Source organism: Pseudorca crassidens, chromosome 13 (assembly GCF_039906515.1).
Source record: "Pseudorca crassidens isolate mPseCra1 chromosome 13, mPseCra1.hap1, whole genome shotgun sequence".
Lineage (NCBI taxonomy): Eukaryota > Metazoa > Chordata > Mammalia > Artiodactyla > Delphinidae > Pseudorca > Pseudorca crassidens.
The window spans coordinates 77,233,701-77,248,831 of NC_090308.1; the positions used below are offsets into that span (position 1 = coordinate 77,233,701).

General features: G+C 43.4%; 1 protein-coding gene across 3 annotated transcripts in view; it reads left to right on the forward strand.

Moving 5' to 3' along the window:
- The window catches only part of FILIP1 (filamin A interacting protein 1), a 228,793-nt gene that overhangs the window by 121,164 nt on the left and 92,498 nt on the right, over positions 1–15,131 (forward strand). The gene's annotated exons all lie outside the window — the stretch shown is intronic.

Consider the following 15,131-nt stretch of genomic DNA (forward strand, 5'->3'; position numbering starts at 1 on the left):
TGTGACTTTCAGCTTTAATTTTCTACAAGGTCGTAGGAGTTGAGATGCACTCAAATCAGCAGAGCATTGTATTGTGAAAACTTGATACTTTCACAAAGCATTTTCAAGTCTATTATCTCATTTGATCTCAATAATAATGTGGGTATCATTATCTATAATTTATAATGAGGAGACAGGCCCAGAAGGGTTAATGGGTTGTCCAGATCTCATCTTAGGCCCCCTGATTCTTGGGCCAGGGCACTTTCCACTATCCATCCCCACCAACCTTCTGTGGCTACCAGGTCCCCCACTAAGAGAATGTTTTTTTGGTTTTTTGGGGTTTTTTGGCGGTACATGGGCCTCTCACTGCTGTGGCCTCTCCCATCATGGAGCACAGGCTCTGGACGTGCAGGCCCAGCGGCCATGGCCCACGGGCACAGCCGCTCCGCGTCATGTGGGATCCTCCTGGACTGGGGGCACGAACCCGTGTCCCCTGCATCGGCAGGCGGACTCACAACCACTGCGCCACCAGGGAAGCCCTAAGAGAATGTTTTTAAGGATCCAAGAGGGAGCTGGGATTCTTCTGAGTTTCTGAGCCTTGGACAGTTATATTTCTCCAAGTGGGGAAACAATAACTTTTTTTTTTTTGAGGAGAGGATGATTTAAGAGTGAGGTTGCTGTTTTCCTTTTTGTTTTTGTTAGGTTCTTAACTTGCATAAGCCTCTAGGGGAATACCAAAAATTGAATGAGATGAAGCCTTTGTTTGGTGCTGTTAGCATCAGACACATTACTTGCAACCTACCCTAAACTAGGGGGATCTGATCTGTTCCTGTTCTAATCTGTGAGTGCCTACAGATAAGGAAACCCCTGGGGTAAAGAGAAATAGAAAACATGCAAAACTCAAATTAAAAACTCAAATTAAAAACAAACAAGTGCGATTGAGCTTACCATTTATAGGCTGAGAAAAATCACCTTTGCATTTCACAGCAAAAGATGAAAATTTCCAGAGCACCACCATTACTAAAAATAGCTTCACCACTGCCAGAAATGTGGTTATTGTTCTATTAACATTTATTGTTTAAGGAGGCAGAGTATATTAGTCCAATTTTTTAAGCTGCTCCCAGCCTACAGCTATTGACCTGAGTGGAAGGTACAACAGTGACCTAAGAAATCTTCACAAAGCACTTGTCATCAGCTTATTTCCTCCAGGCATGGTGGCTTGTGTGAAGCCTGTGGCTCTTCTAGACTCTAATTTCTGTAGAAGGATGTCATATCATGGTAGATTGTGGACCGTATTTAAGATTCACGTGGCTTTTATGTTCATGGTGTTTCCAGATATGGTTCCAGAGCCTAGGCATGCAAACTACAAGCCCATACACCCGGGACATTAAAGAAATTAAGTAGAAGGCGCCAAAGAAATGCATTTTGCTCTCCCTTAATCTTTGTGAATACAGGATGCCTTACCTTCCAAAATTGATGTATTCCTGAGCAGCAATACATAAGGAAAGAGTGTAAGATATTTGTAGGGGAGGCAGTGGAGAAATGAAGGACCTGATATTATAAGGAATTTCATGGTGAGTTCATTTGCAAAGCAAATACTCCATCCCCCCATATATTTATATGCACACACATACATATGTAAGTATCTATAGTTGTAAATGCAGATTTTGCAATACTAGATTTGTTAAAAACGAGACTGTTCCTATATTTAGAGGCATATTTATATTTCCCATATTTACATTTCATCGTCACAGGAGGGGGTATGTGTGTTGTAGCTAAGAGTGGGAGGGAGTCGGCATTAGCAAATGTGAGTGGGCTGGTGAAAATGTGACAGCTATGGGCCAGGTTTGCCACAATAGAGACAAGCAAAAAAAAAGTCTATCTAAAGATCTGGCACTGAGAAGACAGACAGAGAGTTTAGGTACCCTCGGCTCAGGCCTATATGCTCTTCAGCCTGACATTTATGAGCATTTAGTGAGTTGTCTCCCGGACCTCAAAGGCCACCTATCACCTCCCTTTATGGAGCAGCTGTGTTATGATTCAAATACCCTTCCTCTGCATGTGCTGTTCCGAGGTTCTATAAAGTATCAGGACTGACAAGCAGCTTTGAGATGTCTATCCACCTCCTTTATATTTCAAGTGTGAAACTGACACTCAGACAAGTTATGTACTTGCCCAAGGTCGCACAGCAATTTAGTTAACATTTGCTCCAGATCCAGATTCTGTGTCTCTCAGTTCAGTTTCCCTTCCTTTATAGCACTTCCACTCGGGGGATGTGCAGGGTGGGCTCTAGGACCTTTATATTTATTCTTCGTCTTCAGGATTTCTTTGAAGTAGACTCACTCTGTGAACTCCAGGGACAAAGCCATTTTGTGAAATGATGAGAATTTTTTTTTTTTTTTGCGGTACGCGGGCCTCTCCCGTTGCGGAGCACAGGCCCCGGACGCGCAGGCTCAGCGGCCATGGCTCACGGGCCCAGCTGCTCTGCAGCATGTGGGATCCTCCCGGACCGGGGCACGAACCCGTGTCCCCTGCATCGGCAGGCGAACTCTCAACCACTGTGCCACCAGGGAAGCTTGAGAATTTTTTAGGTAAGAGAAAGTGAGGAAGGTTTCTTTCACATCAAGGAAGTGGACCATGACCTGAGCCTTGCATTTTGGTGTGATCTGGATCTTGAGAAAACTGGGGAGGCGGGGAGGAGTGTCACATGGCCACGGGCTGGGCACCACGCAACCCTGGGGCTTCATATTCACTGTTCTATGAGGGTCAGCCTTGTGGGGGACTGGAACCACGGGTCAAAATCAGGAGGGTGACACACAGAGAAAAAGGCTTAAAATATTGGGGAGATGAGACCGAGATCAAGTCTGCCTGTAGGAGATGTACCCTGGAAGTGACTTGGGGGGAAACTAAGAGATGGAGGTTCACTCAGGCTCTTCATGCCAGTTTTCTTTTTCTTAGGCTTCTTTTTGATCTCACTCATTCTCCATAGCCAGGGTTTTGGACATTATAGACAATTCTCTGTGTTTTCTGGTACCAGTACTCTGCCATCTTTGGAATCTGTTGTGTGATCTACGGGAATTTGTTGAACCAACATTGTAGACAGAATGACCTTTGACCTTTATTGTTAGCATTGGCTTTTTGCAAAATTTGCAAATTGGCTGGTTTTTTGTTTGTTTTGTCTTGTTTTGTTTTTGCCAGTGAGGTGTCCAGTGAACTCTTGAAGTTCACCTTCACGACATGCATTAGAAATGGAGTTGCTCCTCCCAGGGATTTTTGCATTTTAGGGAGTCTTGTCTGGAACTGGTTATGTCATGCCCTTGGTCTTGGAGCGTGACATCTTCCAGACTTTTCAAGCCACACCTTAGCAGATGCAAGCTCGTCATTTCAGCACAATTACTGGCCGGCATTGCCTGCATAGAAGCAGCTGGGATGGTTTCCATGATTACACTTCTGTCCTTGACTGCTTCCAGTAACAAGTACTTTCTAATAAATTGGAACATTTTTACTCTCTGGGTGAAAAACTGCTTACATATTTCTTAGACTAAACTGAAAATAATGAAATAGTACACCCAGACCATCACTTGGGCATCATGATTAATTTCCCCTTGTATTTGTCCAAAAATAGTGCTTTCAAGAAGCCAGTCAATTTGGCTGAAGTAAAAACGACAGAAGTTCAAAGGAAATGGTACTTACATCAAAAAGCCATAACACAGAATACTTGGCAGAAGGATATTCTTGTAGAATAATTCAAAAGCAGGATACTAATTGATTCTTTTTCTTGATGAAAAAAAATCTAGCTCTTTTATATAGTAAATTCCCTTGATATAGCCACTCAAATACGTATTAGAAAAACCAACCTCAAATTGACTTTCATCATGTTTTCCTTTGTCCTTATAGTTAGTTCTCTTCTACCTGTGCGTAAGGAGGCTCAGAGAAAACAAGATAGTAACTCTACGGTGCGCTACCATTCCACTGGGCTTTGGTGTTCGCCAGGCTGAGTCAGAGGCAGAGTCACTACACAGTGAGAAATCTTCCTTCATCTGGGTGACCGGCAGAAGGAGTTGTTGTATTCCAAAGATAATTTATGAAACAGATAATATTGTTACTGAAAGCTCAGCTTCTCTGTACACCAGTGCCGAATCGAATCTTGGAGACAGCGTTCTGGGTGAAGTAGAAAAGGAGAGCTTTATTACTTTGCCAGGCAAAGGGGGACACAGCCGTCTCCTTTCTCCAAAACCCGTGAGGGGTTGTGTCCCAACCCAAGAGGATTTGATAAGGAGTTTTACAACAGTAATTCCCAAGGATGGAGTTGCTGGCAAGATTAGGGTGTGTGCAGGGTCTCAGGTGGGCGGCCTCCTAATCTTTTATTTATTTATTTATGGCTGCATTGGGTCTTGCTGCATGCTGGCTTTCTTTAGTTGCGGTGAGCGGGGCTACTCTTTGTTGCAGTGCACGGGTTTCTCACTGCGGTGGCTTCTCTTGTTGTGGAGCACGGGCTCTAGAGCACAGGCTCAGTAGTTGTGGCACATGGGCTTAGTTGCTCTACAGCATGTGGAATCTTCCCAGACCAGGGCTCGAACCCGTGTCCCCTGCATTGGTAGGCGGATTCTTTTTTTTTTGCCATACGCAGGGCTCTCACTGTTGTGGCCTCTCCCGTTGTGGCCTCTCCTGTTGCAGAGCACAGGCTCCGGACGCGCAGGCTCAGCGGCCATGGCTCATGGGCCCAGCAGCTCCGCGGCATGTGGGATCTTCCCGGACCGGGGCACGACTCCGCATCCCCTGCATCGGCAGGCTGACTCTCCACCACTGCGCCACCAGGAAAGTCCCCAGTCTCCTAATCTTGATGAGCTTCTCTTGTCCCTTTAATCTTGCCTCAGGTGGTTTCGTGGCTGCTCCTCCCTTGATTAGCAACTGCTTGAATTTGCCCTTTGGATCTCAGCGAAGGTCACGGAGGCTGGAGTCTTGCCTACAAGAAACGGGGAACAAAAAAGGCCTCCATGCCTAGGAGCCCCACAAGGCCCCACTCTGTTTCAATATGCCTGTGGATTGTTAGAAGTTTCCTCTGTTCTCTCCTTTGGGGGCTCCTAGCCATTTTCTTTAATATTGTTCACTAGTTTGGTTTTTTTCTTTTTTAACCTCACTACTACCTACTATAGGTGAGTCCTCTGTCCACTCTTTTTTCTCACCAAGAGAGTCTATTCATTCTTAAGGCATTAATTAATTCAAAATTGATCGATTTTCCGATATTTAAGAAACTGGAGGTCTGAAAAATGCAAAGGTGAGTAATAATAATACTCATAGCTAAAATCTGATGAGCTCCAACTATGTGTCAAGCGTGGTTTTCAGCACCAGCTATTACAGCAGTCATGAAGAAAGAGCTCCCAACCTGTAGGACAGATGAGAATGTACAGGAATGAATATTTTGTAGGGTAACTGCAATGCAAACTATGGGAGTACAAAGGTGGGAAAGATTGTGAAAATCTCAGGAGATGAGTGGAGGCAAGTTTCACTGAAGAATTGAACCTTGAAGGATTGGTAGGTCTTGGACAGGCAGAGAGGAGCTTAGGGACCACCCTGAGCAGAATCAAACACTGAGCGGGTGGAAAAGTATGGGTCGTGCTCATCAGTGAACAGTCTGCCTTCTGTGGAGAAGTATTCGGTGGAGGGAAAACTGCACCTCCATTTGGAGGCCACAAATAAGACATCCGAAAAACAACCGTCAGCAGGTGTGAAGAGGTGGAGGATGCAGAATCCAAGGGAGTCAAGACCGTCAAGAAGGACAGAGAGGTTGCTTCAGTCCAACCAGCAGAGAGTTTCAGCTGAATATGACTGAATAGTGTTTGTTGGGTTTGTGGGTCCAGAGGTCACTGGGAACATTTGCCAGGGCAGTTTCAGTGAGTGTAAGCCTACTGTCAGTGGTTGCAGAAGTGAAGGGAAGTTAAAGAACTAGAGGAATGGGCTTCCCTGGTGGCGCAGTGGTTGAGAGTCCGCCTGCCAATGCAGGGTACACGGGTTCGTGCCCCGGTCTGGGAAGATCCCGCATGCTGCGGAGCGGCTGGGGCCATGAGCCATGGCCGCTGAGCCTGCACGTCCGGAGCCTGTGCTCCGCAACAGAAGAGGCCACGGTGGTGAGAGGCCCGTGTACCGAACTAAAGTAACATGTTCTAGTGAAAATCCAGGAATTTAGAAAATCTTTTTTTGTCTGGAAGGGTTAATCAGATTTTTTTTTTTTTGAACACAGCCGAAGAAGCTAAATTTCCCTTTTGTTTAGCATAGCAGTAAATCATTTGTCTGGCACAGAGTATGTCCTTAGTACATTTGATGACTTCCTGCTTTGAAATCACCATGTTGCTTTTCTCTATTTGGGGGCTTTAAGTGAAACATGGGAGTATTAACAAGTAAAAGGCTAAAACAGCATAACTTGAATGCCAGGTCCTGCAGGGAAGTGTTGTAGAACCCAGATGGTTTGGAAGCTGACCTTATTAGTGTTGACTCTGAGCCTTTGTTTACTCCCTGTCTGTGTATTTCCTGCTTTCTGGGGCTGTTGTGATTACTACACTCAGCCGATGTAGATGTTATTTGGAAAACTTTAGATAATGAAGGAGGAGAAAAATAGGATGGTAGCTAGAAGGAACCTCAGGTGAAGGGAGTGTTTTTAATGATGAAAGAGACTTTACGTGTTTTTGTGTTAAAGGGTTATAGAACCAAAAATGAGCAGGGTCAAAGATATGGGAAAGAGCAAGGATTTTTGATGAAGCAATGTCTTGAAGGAGGCAGGGGGAGGGAATCAAAGGTATGGTTTTGTTGCAGGAAGGGCGACCTCTTCCAGAGCCCGAGCGTGGGCTCTTGTCTAACACCCGGAAATGAATTGTCCGAGGAGACACGTGTGCTGACAAAGCAAGAGACGTTATTGGAAAGGGGAGCCTGAGCGCAGAGCAGCAGGGTAAGGGAACCCAGAAGAACTGCTCTGCCATGTGGCTCGCACTCTCGGGTTTTACGGTAATTGGGTTAGTTTCTGGGTTTTCTGTGGCCAATCATCCTGACTCAGGGTCCTTCCTGGTGGCGCACACATCACTCAGCCAAGATGGATTCCAGCGAGAAGGATTCTGGAAGGTTGGTAGGACATGTGGACTGGTGTCTCCTCTCTCCTTTTGACCTTGCCCTAATTCTTCCAGTTGGCCGTAGCTTGTTAGTTCCGCGTTCCTTACCAAGACCTCCTGTTGTAAGAGAACTGATGCAAGTGGTTCCTATCTTGCCTGACCAGGGCGGGTGGTTTCGTTCAGTGGGTCTCCTCACAGTCTGGGGGCTGACCTTGGTTTTGCCCTTGAAAAGGAGGGAGAGCCTTCATCTTCTGTGACAGAGAGAAGGAGAAAGAATGGGTGGGGATAAATATACCGTTTGTAGAGGAAGGTGGGCAATTGAGGGAGATCTCCCCAAAGCCTCGGCTTTCTCAGCAAGGAAAAGACAAAGTGATATTCTGCTGAAAATAAGGAGATGGGACCAAGCAGTGGTCTTAAGGATAAAGATGTACATGCCGTATTGCTACCGAGGGGAATGTCAAAGGAAGGAGACCGTGGACAAATAGGAACATTAATGAGTAGAGTTGAGGACTCAGCCAGCAGAGAGACCGTGTGTGTGCAGTGGCAGCAGTCTGTCTAGAAGCCTGAGTGTACAGGGGAGGTATATTTTATAGCTCTGGATCTGGGGTTGATGTTGTCCCAGTGGGTGCAGTGAAAGGACAGAAATGAAAGAAAGTGGAGTGTATTGGTGAGACAGTGCCCAGCAAGGAAGCGACATCCATGGGAGTGTGGGCCGGAGAGGGCTGGAGGGACCTGAAGCTGGACTTTTTGCACTTACGTTTTCTGTGTGGTGTGGTTTTAACTAATGCAAGGTCTCGGGTGCGGTCCTGGGAGTGGAAGTGAAGGCAATTAGAATTAATGAGGTCAAGGCATGGTAAAGTGAAGATATTGGCTAAAGTCGTGAATGTTGACACCTCCTAGGATGATGGCAGGACTTGGAGTGGAGAGCAAGTCTGTATCATTTAGTAAGTATGAGGGCTGGGGAGCAGAAGCTCAATAGATAATTGCTACCAGACGATTTCGTCGAAAATGCTTCTCTGATCATGTCATGCTGGCGCTTAGGAATTTACAAGAGGTCTCTAGACCCTGTCAGATTGAAATCTAAATTGATCAGACTGGTCCGTAAAAACTATTTATTAACATGCTCCCCACCCACTCACCCCCACCCCCCCTACCCCCCCCACCCCCCCCCATAGCCATTAACTCTCTTTTTTTGTTTTCCTTAACTTGATCCTGACTATCCAATCAGGCAGTCTCAAATTCTTTCCCAGCCCTGACCTAGACACTCACACGTACAATCTCAAATACTAACACCATCCCAGTGTTTTTTCCCTTAAGCTTCTTTATATGTTTCTTCCACCTTAAGACTACTTACAGGACAGAAATTGGGGATCTTTAGGAAAATTCAGGGCATGTATTTGTCCTTATTCTATCCTATACTCCCTTCATGTACTAGTCAACGTTTCTTTTTTTCCTTTTTTATTAAAGGGTATTTTTTTATAGCAGTTTTGGGATCACAGTAAAACTGAGAGGAAGGTACAGTGATTTTCCCCTATGCCCTCTGAACGCATGCATAGCCTCCTGTTACTATCAGCGTCCCCCACCAGAGTGGGACATTTGGTACAACTGATGCACCTACATGGACACATCATAACCACCCAAGGCCTGTAGTTTACCTTAGGGTTCATTTTTGGTGTTGTATACTCTATGGGTTTGGAAAATGTATTATGACGTGTATATACTGTTATTAGCACCTTACAGGGTATTTTCACTGCTCTTAAAATCCTCTATGCTCAGCCTATTCATCCCTCTCCCAACCTCTCACAGATTTCTTTTAGGGACCACCAAAGGCTTACCTCCTCTGTGAAGTATTTTCTAATTAATTACTTGCTCCCTGACACTTGTCTTTCTCCTGTCCTGAAATCCTGAAATATAAACCATAGTTCCCATACATACACATTCCCCAAGTGTTTTATGTACTTACTTATATTTGCTGCCTGAAACAACTTGAGAGAAGGGGTTGTGTCTTCTGCTTCTTTCGTGTGCCTCATTGTACCTAGAAAAGGGCTGGACGCATCATTGTTTGTCTACTGGTAACTGATGATTAATCTCAGAAGGTCCTAATATTTGTACACTCTATGAGACCGTCATAAAATCCATTTTTTAATGTCTGCAAAAGACTTTGAACTATACAGAGAAAGTGTAAGTTCATAGTATACACAATGTTATTGATTTAACAGTAATGGTCCCAAATGTTTACAGTGACGTTCCTACTACCATACTAAGATTTTACTTTTCTGTCATCTTTAACGAGAGATGTCATAACTCCACTGGGAATGGTAATAATCTGTTCAGATGGAATTACCTAGAGCAACCAAGCACGATAGGTTTAACCTACAAGGGTTCCATTTATCACTTTTTTCCTTAGGGATGGGTTTTCTTTTCCTTAGTGAGTTCCATTTGTCACACGGTAAGGCTTCCCATGGAATCTCTGTGCTTCTGAAGAATGAGGCTTTTAGTTACTCTGCATGACTTTTTAAATTGATGACTCACCTGCACTTACTATGCTCCATCTTTAGAATCTCGGGCTGAGGTCACTCGGAGCGAGGCTGCCCAGTGAAACCTCATACCACCAAAATGGTCAGCATGCTGAGAATGGTAGGTCTTTGCTAAGTTTAGGAAGCAGCAAAGAGACAGGTTACTTTCTGATTAAAATCAAGACCAGATCTGATTCTTTGTTGAATATTATGCCTCAGAATCTCATGTGTCCAGTAGGATTGTCAGTATTTTGGCAAAGAGTTTTGGTGTCTGATTTTCATTGTTAGGCAGAATATTTTTAGTGCTCCTAATAGAATCAGAAAGTTGGCTTCTCTGCACTGAGAATAAGGTACTCATTGGCACTGTAGGCGAGAAGCTTGATTTTATTGAGAAATGTAAAAAAATTAATAAAGAAAATGTCCCACAAAATAAATCTTTTTATTATTTTATGAAACTTTGGACATGGGGAAATACTATACAGGGGTATGTGAAAGATGCAGAGTCCTCCCATAAATGACTATAGCCTGTAATTTTTTTCAGTGAAAATGGTCTCGTTTACTTTTAGTAAAACAAACCACATCTAAATATCCAACTTATCTATGTAAATATTTCTCAATTATTTGGGCATGTTCGCTTATTACATGGAGCTGTTTTTAAATGAAATTAGACTTTGTACAGATAACTGTTATGAGAAATGTGTGTTAAATGGAGTAAGATTGGGGGCATAATAGATTTGTGTTTCCGGGAGAGATGTCAGTTAGAATACTGACAGGTCAGACGCTCAGGGGAGAGGTAAGATCCAGACCTGTGGTGTCCAAAAGAACTTTCTATGAAGAAGAAATGTTTTATATCTGTGCCGTCCTATATGGCAGCCACTAGCCACATGTGGCTTGTGAGCATTTAAAATATGGCTACTATGGCTGAGGAACTGAATTTTAAACTTTATTTAATAATAATTCATTTAAATAGCCACATGTGGCTAGTGGCTACAACACAGATATAGAAACAAAGAGGGCACTCATCCGAAGAGACAGTAGTTGAAGCCAAGGGATAGAGAATAAAAGGAAAAAGTCAAGCCCAAAAAGAGACCCTTAGAGAACAACTATGGTTAAGAGGAGGAGAGAGAAAAGAACTGGTCAAAAAGGAAGAGAAGGGGCTTCCCTGGTGGCGCAGTGGTTGAGAGTCCGCCTGCCGATGCAGGGAACACGGGTTCGTGCCTCGGTCCGGGAGGATCCCACATGCCGCGGAGCGGCTGGGCCCGTGAGTCATGGCCGCTGAGCCTGTGCGTCCGGAGCCTGTGCTCCGCAACGGGAGAGGCCACGACAGTGAAAGACCCGCGTACTGCAAAAAAAAAAAAAAGGAAGAGAGGACATGATTAAAGAGAAAGGAAGACAGACCAGAACCACGATGTGTCGTGGGTTCCAGGGAGGAGAGAATTTCAGGAAGAAGACATTTAGAGTTGTCAGTGCTGCTGCAAAGTCAGAGGGGGGAAACCGAGAACAGCCATTTATTGAGCTAGCATTTGAAAGGTGCAGTTTCAAAGGAATGGTGAGTGTTGGTATCAGATTGCTGGTGCCCAGAAGTGCTCGGGCCAGCTTTCCTCTTGTTTGTGGATAGAGAGAGTTGGCAGGGCTGGATATGAGGGAACAGTAGGGGTGGGGGAAGGCTTTTTATTTGTTTTTGACCTTTTTTGGAAGGGAACACCTGAACAGGTTTTTAGGTGTTAGATACAGACGTCTTCCTGAAAAACTCCCTCCCCTCCCCTTGCTCCCTTTTATCCCTCACAGACACTTCGATCTCTCTTACTTAGGCGATTGAGGTCTTCCCAACTTCTCTCCATCCCCCGAATCTCCATTCTTTGCCTCCCCTTTCTCCCCTTCCCCTTCACTCAGAGAGAAGTTTCCCTTTTTATCAAGGTTATTTCTGTTGACTTGATCGTACTTTCTTCCCAGACTAATTTACACACCTCTTTACCCTCCCCCCTCCCATCCCAAATCTCCCTCTCTCCTCTCCCCGGTCTTTATCCCCAGCTTGTTGGGGGCATGGAAACTTTCCACATAAGGGGAGCTAGATTGATCAAAGCTCCTGGGGTTCTTTAGACATGGAATTATGGTCTGTCAGCAAGGTCTTCGTCGCCCAGGGAGTCTGGACATGGAATATTTACGTCACTTATTTTCTAATCTTCTCCTGACTATATGCCTACTTCCCTTCTCTCCTTCCACCCTACTCCACCCTAGGTAAATTCATCTCCATCATCTTCTATCTTGTTTGACTATTTTTAACAAAACTTCTACTTGTCCATGTTTTTCTTTTTAAGAACAATTTTAAATTACAGATTCCTAGAGGACAGACTCTGTGAAGCACTTGATAAATGCTTTTTGAAAATTACTTTGTAGTTCCAATTGGTAAATATAAAGGCTTTCTTTTTTTTTAAACAAAAAGTGGATTACCATTTTAATTTTTTTCTAAAGTAATGCATGTTAAATCCAGAGACTGGCTTTGGCAGAACCTTCAGCACAGTGACCAAGAGTGAGGCTGTGCCAAGGAAACATCAGGTGGTGGTGAACGTTCTGGTTTCTACCTTTCATGGTGTGGGGTTGGCCAAAAAGTTTGTTAGGGTTTTTCATAAGCTCGTATGGAAAAACCCGAACGAACTTTTTGGCCAACCCTATACCTTACCCCTGCATCACTTTATGCATTTTCTTGTTGGATATGTTAGGCCAATATTAGTTGCAGAACCATCTGTCACCCAGGGACCAGATGGCAACCTGCCCTGAAAACACTGTCATCATAAGCTCCTTCTTGCTGGGTGAAAGGAAGTCTGGAATTTTCTTTAACATGCTCCAGCCTTTCGTCCCCAAAAAAGTATATGAGGAGGTGAAGAGTGGTTCATTATACTAGTTTGTTCACCTTTGGTGTATGTTTAAAACTTTTTCATAATACAAAATTAGAAAAACAAATAAATGACAATAAAATGGCAGAAGATAATAATGTCTATATCACCCATTCGTCCTTCCTGTGCTACCTACTATATGCCAGGAACTTCACATTTGATTTAATAATCACACTAGCCCTGAAAAGTTAGATGAGGAATAAATAGAGGCTTAGATGGGTTAAGTAAACTCACCCAAGGATGACCTAGTAAGGTGTACCATGCCTTTCTGACCTTAAAGCCAGTGCCTATTGTATGCCAGAAAAATAATATGCCACTGCTGTTTTTGTAGTCCAAACGGAAGCGCAAGCTCACTGGAAAAGAGAACTCTGTTCCACAGATAAGGGTCAGAGCATTTATTATTTGCCAACAGAACTTTTTCCATACAAAACAACAAATTTTAAAATTTACAACTTGGAATAATTTTTTGGGTCTCTAAATCACAACTTGAATGAATGTTTAGGCTCCTTTCAATGAAACCACACTGCTTCTTGGGTGGGATTAAACCCAGCCAAAACTCAGTCTGGGACTTGAATCCACTTGCACCTCACATTGGGACTTGAACCCATGATCCCTGACTTAGGAAGGGACTCAAACCCACTGTCTTTTAATTGAAACCGCTCACCTGGTGTCAGGACTTACTTAAGCTCAGGTTCAATTGTCACAGAAAGAATTCAGTGTGAGGCAAAGTGACAGGCAAAGAGTGAGTTTATTAACAATGGACGCTGTGAGAGGTAGCAGCTGGCAGGCTGGCAAGGGAGCACAGCCCTGAGAACAAAGGGCTACATTTTTATAATCCAAGGAAAAGTAGGGGAGATGTCAAGGCTTACATCATTAGTTCCTCCTTTGACCCTATATGGTCTAACCAGGACTGTCATGGTGCTATTTAAATTATATGTATATTAGCAAAAGGGTGGTGACATATACTAAAATGTGGTAATTCATCTCAAGTTTCGGTGTAATGTCCCCTTTCCCTTTTCACCTATATTCCTGTCTTGGCTACATGCAGAGATGGTACTCTTCAAGGACCATTAACTCCCTGATTCATGTAACAAGATTCAGACCCCATATCTATTGTCTTGTGTTTTAACTATCAGGGTTTGTGGCTTTGAGTGTGTCAGGAGCCTGAATGCACCTGGTCTTCCTTCAAGGTAGTGTAGATTGTTGCTAGGTTACTGGATTCTTTTCTTGAGTGGTCGTTAGCCTACAACAGTTTCCCAAACTCTCTTAAAATTCCCTTTCTGACTGGATAGGTACATGTAAAAGTATGAAATTAGAACACTCCCTAGCACCATACACAAAAATAAACTCAAAATGGATTAAAGACCTAAATGTAAGGCCAGACACTATCAAACTCTTAGAGGAAAACATAGGCAGAACACTCTATAGCATAAATCACGGCAAGATCCTTTTTGACCCACCTCCTAGAGAAATGGAAATAAAAACAAACAAACGGGACCTAATGAAACTTAAAAGCTTTTGCACAGCAAAGGAAACCATAAACAAGACCAAAAGACAACCCTCAGAATGGGAGAAAATATTTGCAAATGAAGCAACTGACAAAGGATTAACCTCCAAAATTTACAAGCAGCTCATGCAGCTCAATAACCAAAAAACAAACAACCCAATCCAAAAATGGGCAGAAGACCTAAATAGACATTTCTCCAAAGAAGATATGCAGATTGCCAACAAACACATGAAAGAATGCTCAACATCATTAATCATTAGAGAAATGCAAATCAAAACTACAATGAGATATCATCTCACACCAGTCAGAATGGCCATCATCAAAAAATCTAGAAACAATGAATGCTGGAGAGGGTGTGGGGAAAAGGGAACCCTCTTGCACTGTTGGTGGGAATGTAAATTGGTACAGCCACTATGGAGAACATAGAGGTTCCTTAAAAAACTAGAAATAGAACTACCATACGACCCAACAATCTCACTACTGGGCATATACCCTGAGAAAACCATAATTCCAAAAGAGTCATGTACCAAAATGTTCATTGCAGCTCTATTTACAATAGCCAGGACATGGAAGCAACCTAAGTGTCCATCAACAGATGAATGGATAAAGAAGACGTGGCACATATATACAATGGAATATTACTCAGCCATAAAAAGAAATGAAATTCAGTTATTTGTAGTGAGGTGGATGGACCTAGAGTCTGTCATACAGAGTGAAGTAAGTCAGAAAGAGAAAAAAACAAATACCGTATGCTAACACATATATATGGAATCTAAGAAAAAAAAAAAAGAGGTCATGAAGAACCTAGGGGTAAGACGGGAATAAAGACACAGACCTACTAGAGCATGTACTTGAGCATATGGGGAGGGGGAAGGGTAAGCTGGGACAAAGTGAGAGAGAGGCATGGACAAAAAAATTCCCTTTGTCTTTAATCCCCTAGTGGGATTTCTAAACTAACTAATAATCCTATTCTATCCCTATCATCAGGAGGCTACTTTATCTCCTCACCTGCATCTTGCTCTTTTTTTCATGCTTCTCAGTAGAATTATACTGAAAAGTAGAAATCACTTCTAATGAATCCACACGTGACTGATGCCAATGCCACTGTCAAACTGGTGACTGGAAACATTTTTCA